Genomic DNA, 17,088 nt, shown 5'->3' on the forward strand with positions numbered 1-17,088 from the left:
AACAACTTGTCATGATATACAGTATAAAGTTAATTTCTGTATTGCCAAAAAAATTAATAAACCCTCTCAGGTACTTCTTAAATCTTTCAAGTTATCCTGGGGCTTTGCAACATTTGTTGCTGTTCATCATGCAAATGTTCTAATTATAACTTTTCAGACTGGCTCTGGCCAAACTGTTACAGATCTACTTCAAGAATGTCTTCAACTTTAGCTGGTTTGATTAAGTGATGTATGACTGTACTACAATGGGTGTGGTTAGAATCTTATCAATTGTGACTATACTGAAACTGGTGCATACTAAAAGTCCTACCACAGCTGGACCATTGGGCTGCAAGGAAGACATTGGCTTCGGAAGTTGCCATGGGATTCCTCAATATTGACTCCAGACACCATAAAGTCAAATGATGCCAAGGCAAACATGGGCAAGGAAACCTCCTGCTGATTTTTTTTATTCATTCATGGGATGTGGATGTCACTAGCCAGGCCAGTATTTATTGCCAATCCCTAATTGCCCAGAGGTCAGTTGATTACCAAATACTGTCCCCCCTCAGCATGTGAATCAATTCACCTCTATGTTGAGGAGGAAACTGGGGCAAGAGCACAAAATGTACGCTGGGTGAGGGATTTCAATGATCATCACTAAGAGTGGCTCGACAGCAGCACTTCTAATCAAGCTGGTTGAGCCTTAAAGGACATAGCTGCTAGACTGGGTCAGTGGTGGATGGTGAGGGAATCAACAAGAAGTAAAAGCATACTTGACCTTGTCATCACTAATCTTCCTGCCAGAAATGCATATGTTCAAGACAGTATTGGTAAGAATGACCACTGTACAGGCCTTGTGGAGACAAAGTCCTGCATTCATGTTGAAAATACCTTATATCATGTCCGGTGGCACTATCAATGTGTTAAATGGAACAGACGTTAAACAGATCTGACACCTCAAGGTAGGGCATCCATGAGGTATCGTGGGTCATCAGCATTAGAATCATATTTGAACACAAGAGCAACCTCATGACCTGACACTTTCCCCACTCAAGTTGATCTCTTGTTGATCTCTTTAAGAAAATAAAATGATTCACAAAGATCTCTATTATTCCAACTCACAGCATTTTATTTCCTTACAAAAAGAATCCGCTCAATCCGCTCAGTCCGCCTTAGTGATAGTTATGGAGTCTTAATTCTGATATCATAAACTGTGAATTCTTGTAATTCTTTGTACTGTTTCTGATGCTGTAAATCATTTTACTATAGCAAGAGCAAAGTCATGCAAAATATACCAAATACTGTCTGAACAAGGTTTTCGACCAGTCACATGCTTTTCAAATTAATTCCTCCAGAAATGCATCTCAGTGTTTCTTTTGTTTTTTATGGTATTGCTGAGGTACTTCTACTTTTATTAATTTTTTTGTGTATTTGAACTTCCAGATCCCGTTGTTCTCGATCCCATTTAGAACTTGTAATCCAAGCAGCAGATGGCCTCCTTATTTCTCCTATTCAATTGTATCACTTCATACTTTATTGAAATTCATTTTTATCCAGTCTACAAGTTATTTTGATGTCTTCCTATTTTATTTTTGTCTTTCTGGTAATTACAACGTCTTAGTTTTTGATATTTTCCACATCCTTTTTATTAAGAATCTGATATGTATCTGATAATATATTTGGAAGAGAGTTAAGGTGAGAGTTATTAGCTTGGGCCAGCGTCTTTTAAATGAAACAAAAACAGGGACTTTCTTCTCTCATTACACTCACTTTTCTTAAAAGAAGCTGTAAACTAGTGCCTATGATACTTGTAAAAAAAGTTCAATTTTCTTAAGGTTTAATCTACTGGCAAAGGAGATTCGGAGCGGGTACAAAATGGTTTTTGAAGTGGCTAAGGTGGGGAATGTTATTATAGGAATAATGTGATACATTCATGGTTCTAATCTGCTCACATCTGTGCAAGCATTGAATAGAAAATAGATATAAATTACATTTGCGACTTTGTCAAAAACAAGTTTCTTCTGACAGGCTAAAATCTTTGCAATACAAAGATGTAATGCACCATTTTTCACATCTGGGTTGAGAACATTTGAAGGCTGCTAATATTACAGCTATGTGGTTTATTTAGAAACAAACACAGCAAAGAACTCAGTGTATGGTGGTAAAGACAAAAACTGTTGGGGGAAATATAATGAACATTAGGACCATGGTGTGCATGTGCATATAGATTTGAAGAATTTATGCTGGCCTTGCTGTTTTGGAACTCAATCTTTCTGCTAATGCCTCCTTTAATCACGCATGGTTAACAGGCATTCAGCAGATGGAAGGAATCATCAATAGAGTCTTGTGTCAGTTAGTAGCTTGCTTCTGAGTGACAAGTTTCTGGGTTCAAGTCCCACTTGAGGTCTCAGCACAAAAATCTAAGTTGACATCCCAGTGGAATACTTCATTGTCAGAGGTGCTGTTTTTGGATAAGATGTTAAACCAAGTCTCCACCTGCCTGTTTGGATGTAAAAGATCCGGGTGTATAGTTTTGAAGATGGTCTGGAGAGTTATGGTTTTCTGGCCAATATTTGTGGACATTGGGCCACTGGAAAATGACACTGGAGAAGTAGTAGTGGGGAACAAGGAAATGGCTGAGGAACTGAATAATTACTTTGCATTAGTTTTCATGATGGAAGACACGAGCAATATTCCAAAAATTCAAGGGAGTGAGGGGGCAGAGCTGAGTATGGTGGCCATCATCAAGGAGAAGGTGCTAGAAAAACAGAATGGCCTGAAGGTGGATAAATCACCTGGACCAGATGGGCTACAGTCCAAAGTTCTAAGGGAGATAGCTGAAGTGATCTTTCAGGAATCGCTAGAATCAGGGAAGGTCCCAGATGGCTGGAATATCGCTAACAAGACACTCCTGTTTAAAAATGGAGTAAGGTAAAAGACAGAACATTACAAACCGATTAGCCTAACCTCAGTCGTGGGTAAGATCCTGGAATCCATTATGAATATGAAATTTCTGAATACTTGGAAGTGTATGGTAAAACAGGGCAAAGTCAGACTATGTTTCATCAAGGGGAGGTCACACCAGACAAATCTGCTTGAATTCTTTGAGGAAGTAATGAGCAGGTTAACCAAGGAAAGCCAATGGATGTTATCTACCTGGTCTTCAAGAAGGTCTTTGACATGGTAGTGCACAGGAGGTTACTGAGTAAGATAAGGGGACATGCTGTCACAGGCAAGATGCTAACATGGATAGAAGCTTGGCTGTCTGGCAGAAAACAGAGAGTGGGAATAAAAGGGTCCTTCTCAGGATGGCAGCCAGTGACAAGTGGTGTTCCGCAAGGCTCAGTGTTGGGACTACACATTTGCACTTTATACACTAACAATCTAGATGAAGTAACTGAGAGCATTCTGCTAAGTTTGGAAATGATACAAAGACAGGTAGAGGGATAGGTAGCATTGAGGAGGTGGGGAGGCTGCAGAAGGATTTGGACAGGTTAGAAAAGTGGGCAAAGAGTTGGCAGATGGAGTACAATGTGAGAAAGTGTGAGGTCATGCACTATGGTCGGAAAAATAGAAGTGTGGACTATTTTCTAAATGGGGAGAAAATTCAGAAGTCTGAAGTGAAAGAGACTTGGGAGTTCCAGTCCAGGATTCTCTCAAGGTAAACTTGAAGGTTAAGTCAGTAGTTAGGAAGGCAAATGCAATGATGGTATTTATTTTGATAGGACTTGAATATAAAAACAGGGATGTACTTCTGAGGCTCTATAAGGGTCTAGTCAGACCATATTTAGAGTATTGTGGGCAGTTTTGGGCCCCAAATCTCAGGAAGGATGTACTGGCCCTGGAGTGTGTTCAGAGGAGGTTCATGAGAATGGTCCTAGGAATGAAAAGCTTAACACATGAAAAACGTTCAAAGACTCTGGGACTCAATGGACTTTAGAAGGATGAGGGGGATCTAATTAAAACATACAGAATACTAAATGACTTGGACAGAATAGATGTTGTGAAGATATTTGCATTGGAGAGACTAGGACCCGAAGACATAGCTTTAGAGTAAAGGGAGCACCTTTTAGAATGGAGATAAGGAGAAAGTTCTTCAGCTAGTGTGTGGTAAATCTATGGAACTCATTGCCACAGAAGGCTGTGGAGGCCAGGTCATCGAGTATATTTAAGACTAAGATAGATAGGTTCTTGAGTACCAAGGGGATCAAGCAGAAGAATGGGGCTGAGAAATGTATCAGCCATAATTGAATGGCAGAACAGACTGGGCTAATTGGCATAATTTCTGCTCCTATGTCTTATGGAGTTATTTATTCCTCATTGAATTAAAAGAAGACCATCTGCTTATTTCTTTTTGTGTGAGTTTGCTGAAGTGACAGTGGCTGTTGCACTTTTTTTTACATTACAACACTTTGTAAAGTATTTTATTGGCTAATGCACTTTGGTGATTGAAAAAGCACTATATGAAATTATGATTTGGAGATGCCGGTGTTGGACTGCGGTGTACAAAGTTAAAAATCACACAACACCAGGTTATAGTCCAACAGGTTTAATTGGAAGCACACTAGCTTTCAGAGCGTCGCTCCTTCATCAGGTGGTAGTGACTACCACCTGATGAAGGAGCGACGCTCCAAAAGCTAGTGTGCTTCTAATTAAACCTGTTGGACTATAACCTGGTGTTGTGCGATTTTTAACTATATGAAATTAAGTCATTCAAGTTAGCGACTGATTAATTTCTGTGGCTATTGGTGTGAAATGGTTTCTAGAATTCTTTGTCATTGTTTAGTTCTACAGAGAGCAATATGGTGCATGTCTAAGGTCTTGGTCCTCAAGGATTCTGTGTAAATCAGTTGTTCCCAGACATGGCCAGAAGTTTTGCCTGAAGTATCAAAAGTAACCCATCCCTGCCAATTCCAGCTGCGTTAGAGCCCATTTGGTCAGGCATTAATTGGGCAAGGGCAAGACATTCAGCCACATCTGGGAAGATCTCTAGGTAATCCAAGATGGAGGATGGCAAAAATTTCTGGCTGGAAGAGCTGCTCCTTTTTTTGAGGTGCTGGAGGTGATTTCCTCGAATTCCAGGAGCAGCAATTATTGTTTTATATGCTGTTGCATTGTTTTGGAACTTTGAAAAAAAAAGTTAAACAACAGCAGTTTTAAAAGGGAGAAGAACAGACAAAGGAAGCATATGGTGAGGACAGTACAGGAGAGAGAGAGAGAACCTGCATAGTTACTGCCTTTGCGGTTTTTGAATTCATGTGTCGGTGGACATCGGAGTACATCTGGGAAAATTAACAAACAGTGAATTTCACACCTAATCTTGGAGGAACTGGTTTGGGTGAAGTTCACAACACAGAATCAGATAAGTTAATTGTTGTTTTAAGTCTATCCAAGAGAAAGGCTGCATTAATGAGTACGTGGGTTCTTTCTTGATTATGTGTTTTTGGAGATAAGTCTCTTGATTTTGAGATAGCTTTGGCAAATAGAATTAAGGAGAATCCAAAGGGTTTTTACAAATATTGTAAGGACAAAAGGGTAACTAGCGAGAGAATAGGATCCCTCAAAGATCAGCAAGGTGGTCTTTGTGTGGAACCACAGAAAATGGGGGAGATACTCAATGAATATTTTGCATCAGTATTTACTGTGGAAAAGGATAGGGAAGAGATAGACTGTAGGGAAATTGATGGTGACATCTTGCAAAATGTCCATATTACAGAGGAGGAAGTGCTGGATGTCTTGAAACGGTTAAAGGTGGATAAATCCCCAGGACCTGATCAGGTGTACCTGAGAACTCTGTGGAAAGCTAGAGAAGTGATTGCTGGTCCTCTTGCTGAGATATTTGTATCATCGATAGTCACAGGTGAGGTGCCGGAAGACTGGAGGTTGGCAAACGTGGTGCCACTGTTTAAGAAGGGCAGTAAAGACAAGCCTGGGAAGAATGGACCAGTGAGTCTGACCTCAGTGGTGGACAAGTTGTTGGAGGGAATCCTGAGGGACAGCATGTACATGTATTTGGAAAGGCAAGGACTGATTNNNNTTCCCCATGGGAGACTGATTAGCAAGGTTAGATCTCATGGAATACAGGGAGAACTAGCCATTTGGATACAGAAGTAGCTCAAAGGTAGAAGACAGAGGGTTGTGGTGGAGGGTTTGTTTTTCAGACTGGAGGCCTGTGACCAGTGGAGTGCCACAAGGATAGGTGCTGAGTCCTCTACATTTTGTCATTTACATAAATGATTTGGATGCGAGCATAAGAGGTACAGTTAGTAAGTTTGCAGATGACACCAAAATTGGAGGTGCAGTTGACAGCGAAGAGGGTTCCCTCAGATTTGAACAGTATCTGGACCAGATAGGCCAATGGGCTGAGAAGTGGCAGGTGGAGTTTAATTCAGATAAATGCGAGGTGCTGCATTTTGTGAAAGCAAATCTTAGCAGGACTTATACACTTAATGATAAGGTCCTAGGGAGTGTTGCTGAACAAAGAGGCTATGGAGTACAGGTTCATAGCTCCTTGAAAGTGGAGTCGCAGGTAGATAGGATAGTGAAGAAGGCATTTGGTATGCTTTCCTTTATTGGTCAGAGTATTGAGTACAGGAGTTGGGAGTTCATGTTGCGGCTGTACAGGACATTGGTTAGGCTACTGTTGGAATATTGCGTGCAATTCTGGTCTCTTTCCTATCGGAAAGATGTTGTGAAACTTGAAAGGGTTCAGAAAGGATTTACAAGGATGTTGCCAGGGTTGGAGGATTTGAGCTAAAGGGAGAGCCTGAACAGTCTGGGACTGTTTTTCCTAGTCAGTTGGAGGCTGAGGGGTGATCTTATAGAGGTTTACAAAATTATGAGGGGCATGGATAGGATAAATAGACAAAGTCTTTTCTCTGGGGTCGGGGAGTCCAGAACTAGAGGGCATAGGTTTAAGGTGAGAGGGGAAAGATATAAAAGAGACCTAAGGGGCAACTTTTCCACGCAGAGGGTGGTACATGTATGGAATGAGCTGCCAGAGAATGTGGTGGAGGCTGGTACAATTGCAACATTTAAGAGGCATTTGGATGGGCATATGAGTAGGAAGGATTTGGAGGAATATGGGCTGGGTGCTGGCAGGTGGGACTGGATTGAGTTGGGATATCTGGTTGGCATGGACAGGTTGGACCGAAGGGTCTGTTTCCATGCTGTACATCTCTATGACTCTTTGTCATATTTTGAGAGCTGCCTGCTAACTGGATAGTTGGCAGGTCTGTGATTGTAGGAGCACCAAGTTTGAGCAGTAACCACTCCTTAGAGTTCAGCCAGTCTCTGAAGAAGAGCATCCAATCGAGTCCAGAGTAGAGGTCAATGGCAGGGCTCGGTTTATGAGATTGGAAGTTGGATGAAATAACAGAGTTATGACTTGGAGGTGGTGGAAACAGAATTGGGGGTTGGAGCTGGAGGGAATTGCCTTTTATGGGAACAAGGAACCTCTGAAGGAAGTACTCCCACTTTGCCCAATATCAGGTACATTGCTGGTATCTACTTATCACAGACTTCCGCCATGCACAAACCAACCTGGCCAGCTGGAGATTCTTGGATATGTGAAATGAAAATGTGCACTGGTCAATATAATTAAATTACATCCCTCTGTCTTTTGCTAGACATCAGCTTGCCTAAGGGAAATGGGAATATGTCAGCGATCATGATGCAATATGTTTGGTTGATATGGCTGCTTTTGGTTCAATAGCTGACAATGCTTGCAAGCTGTGAAATGTGTGTGAGGCATTCAGTCATTTCAAGTGTATCAGGGTAAGTTGAGGCTATGAATGCTAAATGTGTATCCTTATTTATCAACAACAAAAACAGAAATTGCTGGAGAAACTCAGCGGGTCTGGCAATATCTGTGGAGAGAGATCAGAATCCCATTTCAAGACCAGGAACTCTACATTTATAGAGATTGTTGGTAGCTGTGTGATTGCAGTATGGTGCATTAAACAAATGTTGTGTTGTTTAACATGTGACACTGGCAACTGCTAATATGTCGGTTGGTGGGATGTGGCATTTGAAAATGCATCTGCTAACCTTAATCACATGTGATGTGATTGAATCTTTTGGTAAGCCTACATTCAGTCTTTTGCATTGACTGACATAATGATCTGATCTTATTACTTGTTTCATAGAATCATAGAATCTCTACAGTGTAGAAGCAGGCCATTTGGCCCATCGACTCCACAACAACCCTCTGAAGAGTATCCCAACCAGACCTCTACCTATCCCTGTGCTCTGCATTTCCCATGGCTAATCCACCTAGCCTACACATCTCTGGACATTATGGGGCAATGTAGTATGGCCAATCTATGTAACCTGCACATCTTTGGAGCATGGGAAGAAACCAGAGGACCTGGAAGAAACCCATGCAGACATGGGGAGACTGTACAAAGTCCACACAGGCACCCAAGGCTTGAATCAAACCTGGGTCCCTGGTGCTGTGAGGCAGCAGTGTTACCACTGAGCCATCATGCTGCCCTCTGGAGCTCATCAGCCAGGCAGTTTTACCTGGTAAAGCAAATATTCAGATCTCCTGGGGCTGAAGCTTTCTGAGAGTTTGTCTTGAAAGCTCCTTTTGGACAAAGCACATCTCTCCTCCATTGCGCGTCCTTTTTTTTTGCATGTGAAATTGAGTTCCTCAATGACTTCTACTGTCTACTTTAAATAGAATACATTTTCTTTAAAAGGTATAGGCTGGCTTTATGCAATAGTAGGTAACTGTAAGTGGTAACTCTAACTCTAGTCTAATTTTGGCACTCCTGCTAAAGTGCATAGCAAACAATAGTACATTTTGAATTGGCATCACATTTCACATTTGTTGAAGCATGCGCCTGTCAATAACTAAACAGAAATCCTGCATTGCAATCGCCATACTATTTTTGGCCTGTCAAATTTAATCCCTTCAAATGTTTTCCCTACAGTACTTTGGATTATTTGCGCATGGAAAACAATTTCAAAAGTTGTAACCAGGTTTGAATTGTATAAAAAATATGTAGCTCTGCTTTATGAAGTTGAATTTTCTTTTCACCTTACTGGTAGAGTAATTTGCTAAAAATAAGTTTCTTATGTAAAATTCCTCTGCAAGAATGTAATGTTTTGGTGTTTTGCTTCCATTTTCACAACTGGTCTTAGACAATTCGAGTAAATTAAGGCAGAGTCAGATACAAAAGAAAGAGTAGTACATTAAGAATGTGATTTTCACAGGGGTAGAACTATGTGCAGAGTACTCAAGATCAGTATAAGGACTTGATTATTTGTTTTGGAAATACTTAGTATTGGATGTTTTGATGACAAATGCAAACAGACAAGCCCGTTAGGAACAGTGTCTAATGCATACTAAACTCTTGATAAGGGATCAAACTTTAAATAGTGGATCAATACCAGCTTAGAATCATAAATGTTTATGTTACAAAAGGACACCATTTGACTCCATGCATTTGTGCCAACCAAAAAGAAAGCTATCCAGCATATAGATACTCGAGTAAAAGTTGATCTCATATAAAAGTCAATCCCCAATTTTGATTAAAAAATCTGGAATTTTCCATATATCTTGTGTAAAAGTCAACCCTAGTTCCTCACAGATAACGTACCACCATTTGTGAGTCAAGGTATTTTTCTGTACATAAACGTTAATGAGGGAATGATTTTTTTTGTGCTATTATGCGATTTGATGTACAATTCACACCAATTCAGCAGGAAAATGTCAGGTGACAACCAACCTCGTGAAATACAATCCTATACCTCGTTGAGGTTTTGAAATTTCTTCATCATTTTGGTAAAAATTCCCTCCAGAAAAACTAAAAATATATAGCAATGTTTAAACTGAAAGTTATTGAAGTTGCAGAGAAGACAAATAACGATGTGGCAGCAAGAGAATTTTGTGTTCTGGAGAAACTTTTTAGAGACTGGAGAAAGGTATCAAAGCAATTTCAGATAATGCTAAAACGAAGGTGTGCCAACAGAGGTCACTGAGCAATTGGGAGAAATAGTTGCTGAGTGTGTACTTGAAAATTGTCAAAATGGAAAATGTGTTAGTCGTGAAGCCATCTGAATCCATGCATGAAATGAATCAAAGGATGGAATTTTGGATTTTAAGGCAAGTACTGGATGGTGCACAAGGTTCATGAAAAGGCATGACTTAGTACTTCGGCAGAGAACCAAGATTGCACAAAAGTTGCCTGCTGAACTAGGAGATAAGATATTACTGCTTGTACCAGTTTGTAATCAGAAATCAGCATAAGGAAGGGTACGAGTTATCAAGCATTGGAAACATGGACAAAACATCTACTATTCTTGACATATGGTTTATTTATCTGCTATACTTTGCAAAGTACAATTGCATTCTTTACCTGCTGGCGGAGTAAAATTAACTCGCCCTTGCAGAAAAGAATACACATACAATGATCCTATATTAGATTACCTAGTAACACATATTCAAGAAATTAGAAACACTTTCACTTTCTGGCATAGATGTCTGTCACCAAAATTGTTCCATTGGAAGAAAACATTTTCATAAAAAAAATTATTCTTAAAATTGTGTAAGTATGTAAACATTTCACATAACCTTTGTGCTGGGAAATGATAGGCACACTGCAATGTTTTGTCTGTCCCTGCTGGGTATGCTTAAGAGGCTGAATACCAGTTCAATGCAAGTGTCTGGCAGAACAAGAAGAACCACATTCAGCTGTCACATCTGTAAAGAATAAATTGCTGTGTCCTGTGATTTACTGGAAGTCATTTGATCATTTCCCACCATGCATGTCATAGTTAATCAACACAAATATAATTTCATTTATTCATGTTTTGGTTCTTTGCCATATCAACTCTCAATTCTATAGTTATTAGCATTCAATGCACTCACTGGCATGCCTTTTTATATCTCATACCTACCATCTTGTGACCATAAGTGAAGTACACAGTCCAGTGCCAAAGATAGGCAGCCCTTACAACGGGAGCATGTGCCAAAAGACTTAACAATGACAATATATTCACATATCTTAAAACACAAACAGCCTGTGCCTTTAAAAGATTTGGTGTGTCTTAAAGGGAGATTGTATATCAGCAATGATGCCTAAAACAAGATGTTTTCATATTTGGAAGAATGTCTCAGCAGCCAAGGGAAAGAGTTTTCCACTCTAGCTACACTTTAAAGATACTATGGTATCCAAGATACATTGCAAGTGGGAGGCTATGGGTAGGATCTTACCAGCCCTGAGAAGTGCCTTTGATGTTAGCGGTGTGGGGAAAATTAGAGGGTTGTTCAGGTTGGCTCCTTGATACTCTTCCTGATTCTGGGCAATTTTCCCAAGAAGGGATTGTTATAGGAATTGGCGCCTTGCTCCTCAGAGGTGGACATGTAACTAAGGCCACACTTATGTGCCATTTTAAAAAAGTTATTGGTATTATAGTGACATTGATCAGGCTTCATGTTTGAGGTCAAAGTCTAGCAGCTGCAGCCATGCGCCTTCCCAGTGCAGGTGTGGAGTGGGGGTGGGGTCAGTGGAACCTGCCCTCAAACCCCCAAAAATGGAACTGTTTGGATGAAATAGCCTATAACAGTCTCACAATCAATCTCATTGAGGGAGGGTTCCCTTCAAAACAAGAACATGCTTATGGAACTTTTTAACAAAGATTAACAGTTTCAACAGTTTTCTAACTGCACCAGCATTTTGAGATACCCTAATGGTCCCTATCAGTTTAGCAACAGCCACTTTTTCCAATTGGGCTGTCAGGTATCCATTACTCCCAGTTGTCCAGAGCCATCTGCCATCCAGTGCTGGCTATTTGGTCAAGCAGAGTTGCTGGATATCCAGTGCTTCTGGCCTTCCCTAGGAACCTGTGGGCTGTCCTTAACTGGACATTAATCATAGCGGTGGTGCCTTAATTAAGCATGTCCTGTAAGATGGTGAAGGAAAGTGTGCTGGAGAAGTGAGTGGCATTGGGATCTCTAATTGGTCCTGATTTTTGGGAACTTTGAAAGCCCAAAAGATTTCACCTAATGCTTCATTGGATGGGAAAGCAGTTCTCCAAACTCATCCTTTAGAATAAGTAGATGTTTATCATCCAGGAGATGAAAGACCATAGTCTGGCACCACCGTAGGCAGAAATACAATGATTCATGTGGTTTATTACTCACAGTGAATCCTTTGCCAACCTCATCCATTTCTCACTCTACTCAATGCACCAAACACCTGTCACGTTCGCAGCACCATTCTCTGGTACTTGGGACTCACCAGGACATCCACATTATCCACCTCATCCACAGACACCTACTAATACTGCCAGCCTCACAGCCCACCCCCACCTGCCTCCACACTCCTCCAATTAGTAACCTATAATAAGCATATGACTTCAGCACAACATACCTAAAATCATGGTCATTATTCCCCTTCCCTTGCAAGAGTAGATTGCCTATAATGAAAGGTTAAAAATGTGGACACCACAAATCCATCACCTCAGCATCCTGGAAGAGATGATGCAACACATAGTGGGTCTGGAAGCAATGCAGCCTGTGGTACCTAGAGCTATAGATGCTGGTTAGATATGCTCCTTTTCACCTCCCTCCATACCTTCATCCTGGGATGCAGCATTAATTGAAACCTAAAGTGTGACCATGCATCTCCTGCTTTCCTTCCCATCACTGTTCTCTCAATCAAAACCTCTCCCTCTACTTGTATCATTTCAGTTACAGAAGAGTTGCTGCTTACATGGACACAGGAGGAAGGTAAAGAGGTACCCTATGAAAATGATGAAGGTGTACTGTCTCTTGATCTTACAATTGTAGCACCAGCTCAGGTACTGCACTGCCACTGCCCTTCAAGGGTATATCAAGTCACAGTCTCACTCAGCATAAGTGAAAAGAACAGAAAAAGAATAGAAATTTGTTGTCACATGTACTTTTACAAGAAAAATACAATGAAACGTTTTTAAAGTCACCTCACCACAGCACTTAGAGTCATAGAGATGTAAAGCATGGAAACAGATTCTTCGGTCCAACTCGTCCATGCAGACCAGATAACCCAACCCAATCTAGTCCCACCTGCCAGCACCTGGCCCACATCCCTCCAAACCCTTCCTATACATATACCCATACCAGCCTCCACCACTTCCTCTGGCAGCTCATTCCATACACATACCACCCTCTGCGTGAAAAAGTTGCCCTTTAGGTCTCTTTTATATTATTCCCCTCTCACCCTAAACCTATGCTGTCTAGTTCTGGACTCCCCCACCCCAGGGAAAAGACTTTGTCTATTTATCCTATCCATACCCCTCATGATTTTATAAACCTCTATAAGGTCACCCCTCAGCCTCCAACACTCCAGGGAAAACAGCCTTAGACTATTCAACCTCTCCTAATACCTCAAATCCTCCAACCCTGGCAACATCTTTGTAAATCTTTTCTGAACCGTTTCAAGTTTCACAACATCTTAATGATAGAAGTCATGCCTAATAATACAAAAACAGGTTAAATTAAGACAGGGTTCATCACAGTTCAGGGCAACAGCTCCTGGGCTCTGGGAAAGCCCTGAAGATGCATTCAGGGTGAGACTGCCATTCCAGAATGAGAATGCCATGCATGGTGGCTCCGTGATTAGTGCTGGTGCCCCACAGTGTCAGGGACCTGGAGTTGACTCCAGCCTTGGGTAACTGTCTGTGTGGCATTTGCACGTTCTGCCTTTGTCTGTGTGGGTTTCTACGGGTGCTCCGGTTTCCTCCCACAATCCAAAGATGTGCAAATTAGATGGACTGACCATGTGAAATTGTCCATAATTTCCAGGGATGTGCAGGCTATGTGGATTAGTGATGGTAAATGCAGGTTTACAGGGATAGGCAAATGAGATTAATTTCATTTGAGAAATCTGGTTGGCATGGACAAGTTGGACTGAAAGTTCTGTTTGTGTGCTACATGACTCTATGACTGGGTTTGGGTGGGATGCTCCTCAAGAGGTCAATACAGACTCTAGGGCCGAAATGAACTGTAGGGATTCTATGAAGTCAATCACTATTTTGACTTGGAAATATACTGCAATTCCTTCAGTGTTGCTGGGTCAAAATCATGTAATTTTTCTCCCTAACAGCATTGTGGGTCTTCGTACAATGCATAGACTACAACAGTTCAAGAATTCAGCTCACCACCACCTTCTCAAAGGCAACTACTGATGAATAACAGCTGGTTTAGGTAGTGATACCCATATTCTAGGAGTGAATAAATAAACAACAATCTATGCCTTTTCCTTCTGTTTTTATGTTCAATGGCAGCCAACACAAGGAGTAATCAGGAATTTCCTTTATTCGAGCTTCTGCTTGTCAGTTTCTTTATTTGCTCCCTAAAGTCTGCCTGTAACTCATCATTTAAAAAAAAAATCTATATCATTACTAGAGCAGTAAATCCCTGTTGAATGTTTGCCCTTTTTTTGTTTCAATGTCATTCCATCAAAGGTACTTTTAGTTAAAGTTGTAGAATTTGGTTTTAAGTTGTTCAGCAGTATGTCATTAGGTAATGCAGTCTGATAGGCAGAGTTTTGGAGCAGCCTGTGCTGTGCTCTAACCCATACTGATGCTACTGGCATTTTAACTTCTTGAGACCTACTAACTCATCAACCCTTCATCTGTTGTTCCTGCTTTCCTTGGCCCATTGAGTTTACTCTAGATATCAATAATCCAAGGCAATTCTAACAATGGAATATATCCAACGTTCTTTATTAAAGCACAGTATGAAACAAAAAAAATACCATAAATGCCTTACCCATACAATGCTTACAATCACAAGTGAACCCCTTTAATATGGACTTGTCCAAACATCAGACCAGAAAAGGTGATCAGCACTTTCTAACTCAACTTCTCATTGTTCATCAGTTGATCTTCTTCAAACTAACAAAACTTTACAGAGAGCCAAACTACTATTTAAGATTTCCATACAAAGAAGCTACACATTTTAAACTTGACATAAACCAGTCTTTAGAAAGTGATTAGTTTGCCAACTGGCAAACATCACAAACCCATCATGTTTTCCATGAACTTTGACACAAACTCTGATTGTGCTTATTAAGATGCCAACTCTCTTTATTTCTGTAACTGATTCCCTGATCAAAACTGTTGTAGTTTTTGCCCTCACTTCACCTGTCTTGTTTGCCAGATTCCTTGTCTTAAATAACAACCTTGTCAAACTCCCTTGTGCCTTAACTGACCTATGCTTTCCTGACTCACTGGCTGTCTCTTCTAATTTTGGTTGTTCCTCTTCCCCTGCTGAACGGTCTTTCTGGATCTCACCCCTCTATCCACAACTCTGAGTAGGGAAGCTGGGGTTCAAGTCCTAGCAGTCCCAGATATATTTGAACAGATTGATATAAAAGGCAGGATTCAAACATAGAGAAACTCAGCAGGTCTGGCAACATTTGTGGAAAGAAAGCAGAGTTAACATTTTGAGTCCACTATCACTCTTCCTCAGAAATGAAAGGTTTTGCATTAGTTGTACACTTTTGATAGAGGTAGAGAAACTGCAATGAGGCAGATGGTGTAGAGACCCAGTGAAAAAGGCAAAAAGGGGTTGTTAATGGTGGTGAAAGAGAAAAAGAGAGATGAAATGGGTGTGAATTATGGTGTGAAAGGGAGAGAATGGGTCCTCTGTACTAAGAGCAAAGTGAAAAATTCATTCAGAGCCTACTCCTATGGAGATCCCACAGGGACCCCTTGTACAACTCTCATCAACACTAGAATAACAACTGCTGGACTTTGGAAAATCCAGGACCAATAAGACTCATATTGGAAATATCTTTAACACTTAAAGACATGACAAGTTAAGAGTTTGGGCATGAAGTCTATTTTGATATTATTGGTAAAGCCAAGTGAAAAGTCAGCATACATCATAGTTGAAAAGAACCTGAAAAATGAGGTAAATCCAAGAGAAGTGGGTAGGACTTATTGTAGAAAGACTGGGAGCTAAAATGTTTCAGTGGCATGGCATTTTTTTTACTATATGTAATTACTATAATTCAAGTGAGTAATATGACAAATATCAGGAATACATAGATACTAATTTCATTGCGTTAGTAAAATCTTGGCAGAGAAGTATAGGAAATAATGATACAATAACTCTAACACCTCTAAATTGTGTTAAATCAAGAGGAATCTTAAGATTGTTGAAATTGCACAGAGTGCAGTTAAGTGCACGTTTTAAATTAGAATCAGATGTGCCTTGTCTATGATTTCCTGATCACTGTATTTTAAATCACATTTTGAATATGCACTGTACTGTAGCAAAGACATACAATGTAAGCAAATGAAGCATTGCCCAATTTGTATAAGTGCTTCTTGGAACAGTTGTAAAATTTGCCATTTGTTTGCACATTTATTTGGGATGTGGATATGCTGTTAATTTTGGTTGTCACCTCCCAGATATTCTGGACACTGTGCTTTGTGGAGGATCAATGTTGATTAGTGCACACCTTTGTTTTTGTTTTGCGTTCGCTTCCATTTAGGTCTTGCAAAACTAATTGTATTCATTTTTGTATGCCCGCTTGAGCCCTTTAAGAAGCTCCAGCAACATTTGCAAATTTTGATTCCTTGTGAATTTGCATTAAGTTTCATTCTGCTGCAACAAAGAGAGCTCATTTAAATAAGATAATATCTGAAATTGAACCATCATGTAAGTAGCTGAGTTAGCACAAAAATTCTACTGATTCAATACTAGCCAACACTAAATGTGCCAATGTTTTGGAGAAATAAATACTTGTATGTATATTATATAGCACCTTTTATGACCATTAGATTGCTCAAAGCATTCTCCTGGAGTGTAGTCACTATTGTAATGAAGAAAATTGCAACAAAGAGTGAACTATACTTTTACGCTAAGGATAGCTATTGAATGTGTGAAAGCAACTATGTTATAGTCACATCAGAAAACATGGGACTGGAGACTGAGTCTGTAGGATTCCAAAATGTCATAAAGTTTACCATCACTGAAATCCCCCTATTATAGACTTCTGGGAGATACCACTGAATAGAAACTGAACTGTACCAACCATATAAATACTATGGCCACAAGAGCAGGTTACAGGCTAGGAATTCTGCAGTGAGTAACTCATCTGTTAT

At 40.3% G+C, this 17,088-nt stretch overlaps 2 protein-coding genes across 4 annotated transcripts in view; one reads left to right on the forward strand and one right to left on the reverse strand.

Annotated features, from left to right (window-relative positions):
* Nucleotides 1-17,088, forward strand: part of LOC122539382 (interleukin-15-like) — a 210,967-nt gene that overhangs the window by 139,836 nt on the left and 54,043 nt on the right. The window contains exon 9 of one of the 3 annotated variants that reach the window (XR_006309061.1): nucleotides 12,683-12,721. The exons of the other annotated variants lie outside the window; for them this stretch is intronic. The gene's annotated coding sequence lies outside the window, so the exon portion shown is untranslated. The remainder of the gene's footprint in view (nucleotides 1-12,682; nucleotides 12,722-17,088) is intronic. 3 annotated transcript variants of the gene reach the window in all.
* inpp4b (inositol polyphosphate-4-phosphatase type II B) overlaps nucleotides 1-17,088 on the reverse strand; it is a 1,028,621-nt gene that overhangs the window by 2,204 nt on the left and 1,009,329 nt on the right. The gene's annotated exons all lie outside the window — the stretch shown is intronic.

The sequence above is a fragment of the Chiloscyllium plagiosum genome, chromosome 32 (assembly GCF_004010195.1).
Source record: "Chiloscyllium plagiosum isolate BGI_BamShark_2017 chromosome 32, ASM401019v2, whole genome shotgun sequence".
In the NCBI taxonomy this organism is placed as follows: Eukaryota; Metazoa; Chordata; class Chondrichthyes; order Orectolobiformes; family Hemiscylliidae; genus Chiloscyllium; species Chiloscyllium plagiosum.